Raw genomic sequence first — 11591 nt, 5'->3', positions numbered from 1 at the left:
TAGAAAAAACACAAAGATTCCCTCTTCCCCATATAAAATACCTGGACAGGATCATGCCAATATGTGGATCTTTCTATTTCACCTAGGCAGAAGTATGCCTAGTTGTAGGGTGCCATAAACCTTGGCATTCAAATTTTAAAATTGAAATAAAAAGAGTATTATTTAGCATACAGGGATAACTCCCCCTTTTTATTTATTGAAATTTTGTTAAAATATTATTTATTAAGATAAGTCCTCGAGGATTAAATTGAGGACACTGAGTATTTATAAATTGACTTGTTTACCAAATTATTGTTTTGGTGATATAAAGAATGAGATTTTTTGACTAATTGTTTCTATGTAAGGCCTATAATCTGCCTGGTATCATTGTCCTCCCTTGCTAAGGGGTCCAGGCAATCCAGTTTGAGTTCTTAAATGGCCTATAAAGGAACAGTACTTAGTGCTCTTAACCACTAAGCCATCTCTCCAGCCCCTCACCAGCTTTATTTGCCTAAACATAAGCATTAATTAGAAATGTCAAATCCTGTAAACAAGGTCCAGATTTAGCCTTATTTAGAAATCCCTGAGTTGGCAGGGTGAGGCTGGGCATTGAAAGTAAGCAAATGGAGTCTTCCTCTTTTCGTGAGGGTGTGTTATCAACTCCATTACCATTTTCAAAGAGCTGGGTCTATGGTTTTGTTTAGTTCTCTGAGCCAGAGCACTGAAAGGACAGTGAGTTGTCAGACAATTTACACTGAAATCATCACTCACTGATTTCATGTAGAAAACTTGCCTCTAGCAAAGTATTAAGTAATTGAAATCAATTGTAAACCACAAGCCACACATTGGCTATCTGTATATGAATTGAAAGCTTGATTTTTTAACATTTAAAAACAGTGGCTGCAGGACATAATCTAATAATCTGTGCTGAAGCAGCAGAAACTCAAGAGAATAAACAAGTGATCCAATCATAAATGTAGCCTTTTCATTAGATGAAACACCTATAAATACAGTAAGCACATTTTCTATGGGTTGCATGAACAATTTACAGTAAATCCAAAAGCATGCAAAGAGTAAAATTATCAATTTTGCCTGAAAAATTTGTATAAGTGATAGGCCAAATATCAGTATTTTGTAATAACCAATTTGATTGATGTTTGGAATAAGGTATGTTTCACCAGGTTTCTTTTTAAAATACTTCCATGACTCTAGCCTACAATTCTGTATTAACACAACTGAAGCTATATCTCCAATGAGGAAAACAAAGTTAAGTCCTCTGGTAAGGTGAGGTACTTTGGCAATTAACATATCCTTAGAAGCTTAAAATTAGTTTTAAATATTCTTTTCTGGAGTAGTGTAACAGCTATTCCCCAAATATTAAAGCTCATTTTGAGAGCAAAGATTTGTAGTAAAAATTTCCATATACACTGAAAGATTTAAAGTTCTAACTTTTTACATTGAAGAAGCGACAAAATTACATAATACAAGGCTGTTAGCAATCCTCTAAATCTATCTTGAAATGGCGGTTGAAGTAAGCAAACAGGCTGTAATGCTCTCACAAGTTCTAAAACCTCATCAATCCTTCGTAAATCCTGTAACAATCTCTACCTGTTTGATTTTTTTCTCAATTATAAATAAGTTTGAGTTAGTCAATGTAACACTGGCAATCCTTAATCACAATCCTTAAATTCTCCTTGAAACACCAGAGCACAACCACAACTTTGGGAAGTCACCAGAGTTCTGAGTATGTGACTAGGCAGCTGTCCTTGGGGCAGTGGAATTAGCATTAAAATACAGATAACTTCAGGGCAAACCACAACTTTAGAAAGCAAAACTCAACCTCTAACAATCTAGTCTCCAAAATCCAGTCTCCAAAACACCAAGTCTATCCTTCATGCTACAAAGTTTGACTGCCAATTCCTACATATGAATGCACGATGGTGTGGTCTCCAATACCTCAATAAAGAGACATTGTCCTAAATTCTTTTAGAAGCCTGGTTTCTAGAATAAGAGTTCCATAAAAATATTTTCTCAATTTAGACCTATTTCCCTAGGTTGGCTCAGGCTGCATGTTGTCTAGGATGACTTTATCCAAATTACCAGCTTTATGTCAACTTTTTGGTACTGACATTATACCTTTTTAACCATATCCTATAACTTAAAAGCCAATAGTCCATAACCAAGGCATGTAGAGCATATTTATACATTTAAAACCAATAAGAAACAAAATTGAAGTGGCTACACATATCTTTAATATTTAGACCAAGCACCAATTTTACTTTTTCTAGCTGTAATATTAAGAGATGTACCTTGTCACCTGCTAAGAATAAGTCAGGGATTTTTCTAAGAGAAACAACCATCCGCTCCCTTAACATAGAAGCTGAGGAGCTGCTGGCGCCTTTAAGATCAGCTCATGTAGACGCTCACCCCCGGGCAGCTTCTCCAGCTGACCTATGCTCCTAGCTACAGGTGCAGGGCTCTAAAGGCCGATTGAAACTGCTCTTTATTCATTTTTTCCTTTTTGAAACGAGTTAAAACCAAATCAAGATGTGAACGATTGACAGATAAAGTTTTTACCATTTTTTCTTTTGAACATGAAACATAAAACATTTAAACAAGAGAAACAAAAACCACAGACATAAACTGACAGACATGGACAGCTTGGTACACCAAGGACAGACAATAGACATAAAGGGAAAAAACTAGATGGTGTCCCACCGAAGGGACACACATATCCTACCTATGGAACCCAGAACCAGAAATAAGCATTTCTCCAATAGGAACCAGCAGAGAGGTAGGACGTCTCCTGCTTTCCCTCTGTTCCTAGGAGAGCTCTGAAAAGGTTTTTCTCTTTCTCCAAAGCATCTGCGGAGAGTCCGGGAGGACTGTTTTTCCCAAACCCATTCTCTCTCATGTCTAGGGTGTAAACTATCTCTAGTCAGGGTACAAAGACTAAAATATAACTCTAACAGAACGCATATGCAAAAACACTTTACCGTTACCTTGTCCCTTTTTTATGACAAGATTTACTCAGGCTAGTCCAAATCATCCAGGCCTTTTCTGGCCCATCTTACCCCAATCCGTCCCTTCTCCTATGCCGGCCGTGCTCCAGGGACGTCCCTTAGGTGGTACCCCCTTTCTTCTCCGATCTCGGTGGGACCTCCATTTGTCGGCGCCAGCACTGACACTGTACCGAGAATCGGGCGAAAGCCTACGGGATGAAAGAAACACACATACACACACACAGGTTATCGTGTCAAGCCAGGAGAGGAAGAGAGAGGAATATATATTAGAGACAGAGACAGAGACAGAGACAGAGACAGAGGAAGAGTTGAAGAGCGAGAGTGAGGAAGAAGAGTGAGAGTCTCCTGTAGCTTTATTCACCACTTATATACCCAAGTCTCCAGGTAGAAAATAACTGGGAAGCACAGTGGGAAACCCTGGCTCGTGACTACCTGGCTCATGACTTCGGTAACAAAAGACCAACTAGGAGACCTGAATTAATTAGGGAGAAATCCGAGAAGACCAGCCTAAATCTCCAGGATAAAGGCTGAGGAAGCAAAAGGCAGAAGTAAATTGACCACCACCCAGGTGTGGTCCAGGTGTGTTAGTTCCACATGCATCAGCCGGGCTCAGCAGAGGTCATGCAGTGGAGACACCGGGTTTACTACTTGGTCTTTTCTTCCTGTGTCGTAAATACATGGGAGAGGCCTCTGTCCAACAATCCCATGACTTTTACTGTGGCAGTTACAAAGCAGCCAGGCCCAAATCCAATATGGCTCACTACACATGATCATGGTGAAGCCAATGAGACACACCAGAATCTTCCAGGGGGATACCTCTATTCAGGTACAGTGAAGGAATCTAATCCATATTTTTAAAATAGCTGGATGGTTTAAGGGTTTGTTGAGACAAATAAGAGAAGGGGCTCCTCCTGGAACAGGACAAGTGATGCAAAGATTGCTTTCCGGCACAAAACAGAAAGCTTCATGTTTGTGGAGAGATCTAGCTCAAATGACTAAGGTAGAGAATGACTGGACAAAATCACATGTCATTAACTGGCCTCCCCACATGCCCCTGAAGATGCAGGTCCTCACAGCAATGCACCTTTCTTAGTGAGAATTGGGGGTATATATGAATAACTTTTTTCTTGATGTCACAACTCTAATGCCAACCCTCAGCCTTTGAGAAACCTTTTCCACATCCCTGCTCTTCTAACCAGCTTCAGGTTGTAAGGCCCAGATATGAACTCTCCAGGAGCCCTCAAATGAGATAGAAATGACAGGCTGCTACTCAGACTCTGTCAGTTATCCAAGATCTATGAAGCATGAAGGCACCATCTTCATATACGGGGAAAAAGGGGGAGGAAGAACAAAATCACAATAAACACCATCTATTTGGCATTTCCACCATTCTCTCCTCCTTACAAACTACTTAATTCCTGGATTCTCACACGATCTCTGTTAAGAAAATGAGCTCTGGGCTTTTTCTTCATCCCTCAAAGCCCTGTGCAAGTCTAAAGAGAAGCTCCCACATAGCACCCTCCACACATAATGACATGTAGTGTTGTGATGTGTGATCAACCTATCTTCCTAATAAACTGCAGATTCTCGAAGAGCAGGAGCATTTGCTTTACAAACATGCAGTTTCTTGAAAAAGGGCTATCTCCACAGAAAGCCTTGTAAATTTTCATATAAATGAACACTTGGATGCGACCTAGGTCAGTCAATAGACAGTTATAATGGTTTGTCAATGTTTATGGTGAACACGAGGACAACCTGACCCTGAGACCTAACCCTACCTGCTGTTGCTTGGCACTGTGGACACAGATGTTCATTCTGGACTCTTCACAGAACCCCTTTGCCTCCAAATAGGATGCTGGCAGTTCAGACTGCTCCACCAGCAGTTCTCTGTTCTCATTCAGCAAAATCTGTATATGGTTCTTCAATTGAGTTTGTTCACACAGGAGCTGGGAGTGCCTGATGCTGAACCAGAAACAAAAAATGGTAAATCCCAGCCAGCTTCTATGTACCTATCACTCTTGCCAGTACAATCATTACTTCAAGGATCCTCATCCCCAGATATCCCCAGAATAACAGTATACAAGTTAGCACCAATTACAGGAGGTCAAGTCCAGAATCCACATTCCACATGAATCAAAGTACTTCTGAAAATCCTGACACTAAGAGAGTTTATATGAATCAAGGAAGAAGAAATGGTCCATATGGGTGCTTATATGTCCATGGTATGCTAAAACCAACTTCACATAGTGGGGAAATCACCTCTGAGGGGTAATTGAAGACCCAATAGCTATACAATCTTTCCATGTGTTTCTCATGGATCACAGATCTTTAAATCTCCTGTCAGAGACCTAGAGGTTCACAGTTGATTGATATTCCCATCATGGTGCGAACCTCTTCTATGTAGAGGATCATTAATGTGGAAAACAATTGGAGGGTCTTAAACACTCTTCACAGGTAGGACGACTGAGTCCAAGAGCTACAAATCTAAGACCCTTGCCAGGAGGCAGGTTTCTTGTTAAGAGTCAGACACTACAGAACCAGAGCCCTGACTTTTGTTCAAAGTCATACAGGACAGAAGCATTCCCTGCCTAGTGCTGGGTTCTCATCTCTGTCAGTGACTCACCGGTAGGAACTGTTCACTCATATGAGCTCCTTGTACCTCTCCATAGCATCACTTATTGAGTTGGTTATCATTTGCAAAGCCATCATTCTCATCGCATGTTCAGATTGAAGTATTGGCAATTCAACATCCAGACTGTGTTAGGGCATGGCCCAAGGAACAAATAACCATTTGAACCCATGATTTCAGAATTAGGTGAAATGTAAAAAAAAAAAAAAATCCAATAAAAATTCAAATTTAAGAAATGAGAGGGGAGGGAAGAATGCGACAAACACAAAGACTGGAGTAAAAACACAACAGTGAGACTCCAACAACAATTCTTTCAAGGAAATATTTCTGCGCAAATCAGCAAACATTTATTTTGAAATAAGGACTCCTAAAAAGGCTATGGAGATGTGGTTCTGCAAAGACCCTCTGTACTGGAATGGGTGGAACCTGTGAAATGCCTGTTTGGGAACAACAAATGTTCAGAATTTGTTACCACAATCACCATTTCTAGGTCCGTTGATAGCTTAAAAAAAAAAAAAAAAGAACAATAGAGTCAAAAAAATAATGAAGTTCAAATCAGTCAAAAAAGATTACGTGAAATCAGACTATTGACTGGATTACTTAAACCCAGTTTATACCACATACTTGCTCCTTTGAACTGGGTCCTATTTGTGCTGATTAAACTTATTATCCTGAGCACAGGACAACAGAGCCAGGTTACCAATTCCAAGGAACTGACTTTCAAGAGTTGGCCAGGTAAGCATGAAGGCATTGACTAATTCTGTAAGAAGTTTCCTCCAGTCTGTGTCACAGCCTTGGGTCCAACAGATAATTATGATGAGATTTCTTTTGTTTGAAAACAGGGATTCTCAAACCTTGTTTCCTATTCTTACCTGAATTCCCAGAGGGCATAACTACTTTGACAGGGAAGAGGATTTGTAACCCCTCCTTCCCTCAGGAGAGTCCTATCTACCACCAAAGTAAATAGAAGATGCAAAGAGTTCTGTTGATCCATGTGGGCTTCCACACTATCATGACCTGCAAACTGTCCATCAGACAGATCCTTAGATCCCATCAAACTCCCCACACTCCCTGACCATAAGCATAAAACCCACAAATACTTTCACATACATATATACCATCCCATATACAAACACAATTAGGATGCCAATTACATCAATGGAGGTGCCATAGAATCTGTGTATAATGAACAAAATCAGAGTAAAAGAGTGATGGCATACAGGAATCTCATTCCCTCACTTAGATGCATCAAGTGTGACCAGGTCCTTCCGTCTGTTGACAGAATCTACCTTAATACAAGCTCAGGGACAAGTGCAAAGGAGGTTGACCCAAAACACAGCACCTAGGTTATCTCACAAGCCAATGCCTGCCAAAGCTTCTTAAGATCCAGGATGAGAGGTGAAACTCTCTCATGATATGAGGTAATGTTGTGTTAGCAGAGAGAGAGAGAGAGAGAGCACAAGACAGCGAACAGGTTACTGGGCATAATGACTACCTGTAGTCCCAATCATCATAGATATAAAGGTCCAGGATTTGATAAAGTTCATGCCTCTCGAATTTACATTTCTGGATTTCAAATTTGAGTTCCTCCAGTTCTGATGACATTTTGGGATGATGCCTTCCTACCAAAACCTGTAGATAGATAAACCCAAGTGAATTTGCATACTTGATGGCCCATAGGAGGAAAAGACAAATGTAAATCCCAAAAGGCAGTTGAGGAAGAGGAAATGGTAGAGACTGGGTGAATCCCTCCAGCTAGGCAAGTCCCGGGCAGTGGCTGCTCAGTGTGTGGAAGTCAGATCCACAAAGGCATAAAGCAAAGAAAGAAATAAGCATGGTTTCCTATAACCCAATTCCACTTTGGGGTTGTTGTCTGGAACACAGTGTGACTGTTGATCTTACTTGGAACTGGAAGAGATTGCAATATGACACTAACCTCAAAAGAGACATTTGTGCTTTGGGTCCCTTAATTCACAAACTCAGTTCCACAGAAGGCTAAGGTTTTTGCCAGGGGCTGATCATATTTAGCAGGAGAAAAAAAGGCTACTCCTCAATTTCTTAAGTACCAAACATACACACACACGCACACAGGCACACAGGCATGCATGCACGCACAAACCCAAATCCCATGGTTGCTATTCGTTTCATCAGATAATCTATCCCCAAGTAGCCTGATGTTCCCAAGAACATTCCATGCTGCAACATCTCAACAGGTGTTTTCTTTAATCTTTTACCTTCTACTCCAAAGTTCTGCTCAGTTTGAGAAAGTTCTGTGGATCGCTGCTCAGAAACTTTCTTCTTCAATGTTTGAATCACCATTAAAACAGCAAGAAGCAGCTGGTGGAATTAAATTCAGTAATGTCATTTACTTAAACCAATTTATCCTAAACATTAGTTCAACATGGAGCCATAAAACTATTTCGGTATTCATTTCTTCTGTTGTGCTAAATACTTTGAATATAAGACATATTTTATTCTTCCAGCATAGCTCACTCTGAACTAGCCACATTGCAAGTACTGGGTAGCCACAGGGCTGGTGGCCATGGGGTTGGTAGTGAAGCCCCAGCGTTTGTGGTTCATTAATGTGGTTCATTTTACTACCACAAGTGTGAGATCTCCTTGAATAGTTTGTTTTAATTTTTAAAGATTTTGTGTATAATTTAGTGTAAAATGATTTTGCTTCAATTCCTACTGTATTATTTCCTTCTCTAGAAAATTAGTTATTACTGTATTACTTGTTTGGAAAAAGAATGATGTTAGCCCCATGGCTCTGATTATTGCTAGTATATTATCTTGAACTCAAGAAGAACTGAGCCAGGACCTGGAAATTTCTGTTTAAACTTGAGGAGAGTAGATGAGTTAGAAACCTGTAAGTTATGTGTCTTAGTGATCTTCATTTCCAGAGATGAGTCTCTCCCCAATTTTCCTTTGAAAACTCTGAGTTCTAAAACTCCTGTTAGGATGAGTTTTCCTTTGGGGGGGGGAGGTTGCGCTGAATTTTATTATTGTTGATTTTTATATGTGTGTGGGGGTGTAGTGAGCACACACACACACATGCACACATTTGTGTGCACATGCATTTGCCAGAGCACACAATGTAGATGTTAGAAGAATGTTGAAGAAGTCATTCTCACCTTCTGCCATACAGAATCTGGGAATGGAACTCAGGCTGTCAGGCCTGATGACAAGTGCCTTTACTTCCTGAGCCATCTCACTAGCCCCACCAGTGTGATATGCTAAGAAAACATAGCCTTTTGTGTTGTTGCCTGTCAAGTAATCTGCCAAGTATTTGGAGCCACTGTTTCCAGGGCAGAGAATAGATCTTCTCTGTCCCACACCCTGCCCCCATGGCTGGCCATCTAAACTCCCTGTGCTAGTTTTGCCAACTTGATACAAACTAGAGTCATCTGGAAGCAGGAACATCAGTTGAGGAAATGTTTCCATCTTACTGGCCTGTAGGAATGTCTCGGTAGATTGTCTTGATTGCTGACTGGTGTGGGAGGCCCCCTGTCCGCTCTGGGCAGTGAAGTGCCTGGGCATGTGTTTCTGGGAGGTATAAGGAAGGCAGCTGAATGTGATCCTGGAGAGAAGCCAGCAAGCAGCACTCCTCTACAGTCCCCAACTCTGCTCCTGCCTGAGTGCCTGCTTGGCTTCCCTCAATGATCAGACCTGTAAGTCAAATAAATCCCTCCTCCCAGAGTTTACATGGTGTTTAACATAGCACTACAAAGCAAACTAGGCCCACCATCATGACTGAACAGCAACTAGCAGATGTTCGCTGGTTGAGCTGCTCAGTGGACTCTAAGACACCCACGGCATGTGTGCTAATAAAGGGTTGTCTGAGTTTTAGAGATCCAAAGTCAAGAAGTTGTTGGCCATGGCTGTTTGTGAAAAGGATTCTGAGAGATTCCCTCTTTGCCATTCATGTTGGAATCTCACTGTTTACCTCAAAGCAGGAATAAAGTCTAGAGCTCACCGCCTGTGAGTGAGTGGTAGGGTCCTTCAGAGTCCAGAGTAATTATTTGAACACGAGAAGGGGAGGGGAGAGGAAATGTCTCGCTTTTATCCAGTGCTCAGTGAAGTCAGCCCTGGACAAATGTATATATAAAAAGCACTAAGTGAGATCAGCAGGTTGGGTGTGTGTGTGTCTGGGTGTGTGCTCACGTGCATGTGTGTGTGCCCGTGAGTGTGTGTACATATATACTTGTACAGGAGGTTATGAGTTTGAGAGGAGTGTTAATGGAGACATGGGAGGGGTTGGAGGAAGAGAGGGAGTGGAAGAAATGATGCAAATACAATGTGAAATTTTCAAAAATTAAAAAAGTATTTGAAATTAAAATTTTAAATGGCAGAGAAATACACATTTAAAAATATTTAAATTAGACAAGAATATTATATGGCTGGCAAAATTCCTGAATTTTCCAGCTACCCCAGCATTTATAGAAAGAATCATTTCTCAATCAAAATAGTGTGGTCTAGAAAGAAGAGTCATAAAATATCAACAACTTCAAATGTGTAGCCATATATACCCTTGTGAAAAATTTTATGTGTTTTATATAATGAAAATAATATAAACCCATTAAATACACTAAGAAAAGCAGAGATAGTTTTAGAGACATGTTTAGCAAGGAAACTGATTAAAGTGAATGAATATGTATCAAGAATAGTTATTCTACTGGGATGACACCATAATATCTAGGCAATATGAAAACGTTTACACTTTACATAAATGTATATAGTGATGTTATTTTTAATTTTGGGAAGTTATTTTTGAGGTTTTCTTTTTTTCTTATTTCATTTTAATGTAGCTATTTTGTGTGGGCGAGGGGAGCACATAGGCACAAGGAGGACAGAAGATAACTTGTTAGAATCAGCTCTGGTCTCCTACCATGTGGATCTTAGGGAATTAAACTCAAGTTGTCATATGCCTGTGGCCAACCCTGGCCTTCACCTACTAAATCATTTTAGCAGACTTGTTTTTGAGATAAGTTTTAAGTGAGAGGATTTCGAAGGTTCCTAAATATAATGAAAACCAAACAAACACTTAAAATAATTGATGCAATTACTTAATTTGAATTCACTTGCATCTCTTTTCATACTTAAAGCCATAAATTATGGAGTCTCTCTGAGTTTATCTCCAACCTGGAAGCAGGGCCCCAATGCCCGTAACACAGTGAAGGACAGAGGTTGCCCGTTCTGCCTCTGTGAGAAGCAAGAGAGGGCTGTACTCCCTTACTGTCTTCTTTGGCATCTCCTAGAAGTGACTTATGAGGCTTTCTAAATTGAAATGCACCATGTGCCACCATGATGTCTGAAGTACCTAACCCTACAGGGTAACCCTGTGATGGATGAAGAAACAGGCTCAGCTGAAGCAAAGTTTCTGGAAACCATCAGTTCTAAAGCAGGAGAACTTTTTTTGTTAACCAGCATCATGTTTTCCTTTGCCATCCTGCTCTGACCATCAGATTTCTACAAGCACTTAGGGTCACTCAAGTATTTGGTCAGTTGCTCTCTTGTTCTGAGTCGGTGCCTTTGTTGATGGGGCTGGAGAAGATGCTTCAGTGCCCAGATTCCAAGTGGAAAGACCCGAGCCGGTGTAGCATAGGGAACTCTGGAAACAACTTTGAGCTCTGTGGTTGGGTGAGCCATTGGCTAATCCTTGCTGTTTGGTTGAAGGTGAATAGAATTCTGGGAAGAGCAGTATTGGAATATTTCTGATGTTGTACTGATAGACAGGTTAAAAAAAAAAAAACCTTTACACATGGAGCAGGGTTTGCAGGGCACTGCCTCAGGAGTTGAGAGTTCTTGCTGATTTTACAGAGGACCGGAGTTCAGTTCCTAGCATACAAATCAGGTGGATCAAAACCATTCCATTTCCAGAAGACCCAGTACCATCTTCTGTCCTGTATGGGCACATGCATATATGTCATATATGCTCAAAAAGGAGCACTTGAACCAGT

The 11591-nt window shown here is 40.6% G+C and overlaps 2 pseudogenes; both read right to left on the bottom strand.

Annotated features, from left to right (window-relative positions):
• Nucleotides 1-202: 202 nt before the first annotated feature.
• The window catches only part of LOC108351588 (uncharacterized), a 55684-nt pseudogene continuing 44295 nt past the window's right edge, over nt 203-11591 (bottom strand).
• Nucleotides 203-11591, bottom strand: part of LOC134478876 (uncharacterized) — a 45263-nt pseudogene continuing 33874 nt past the window's right edge.

The sequence above is a fragment of the Rattus norvegicus genome, chromosome 12, assembly GCF_036323735.1.
Source record: "Rattus norvegicus strain BN/NHsdMcwi chromosome 12, GRCr8, whole genome shotgun sequence".
In the NCBI taxonomy this organism is placed as follows: Eukaryota; Metazoa; Chordata; class Mammalia; order Rodentia; family Muridae; genus Rattus; species Rattus norvegicus.
Note: the sequence above shows the minus strand (reverse complement) of the source record. Positions and strands in the feature narration are given on the sequence as shown.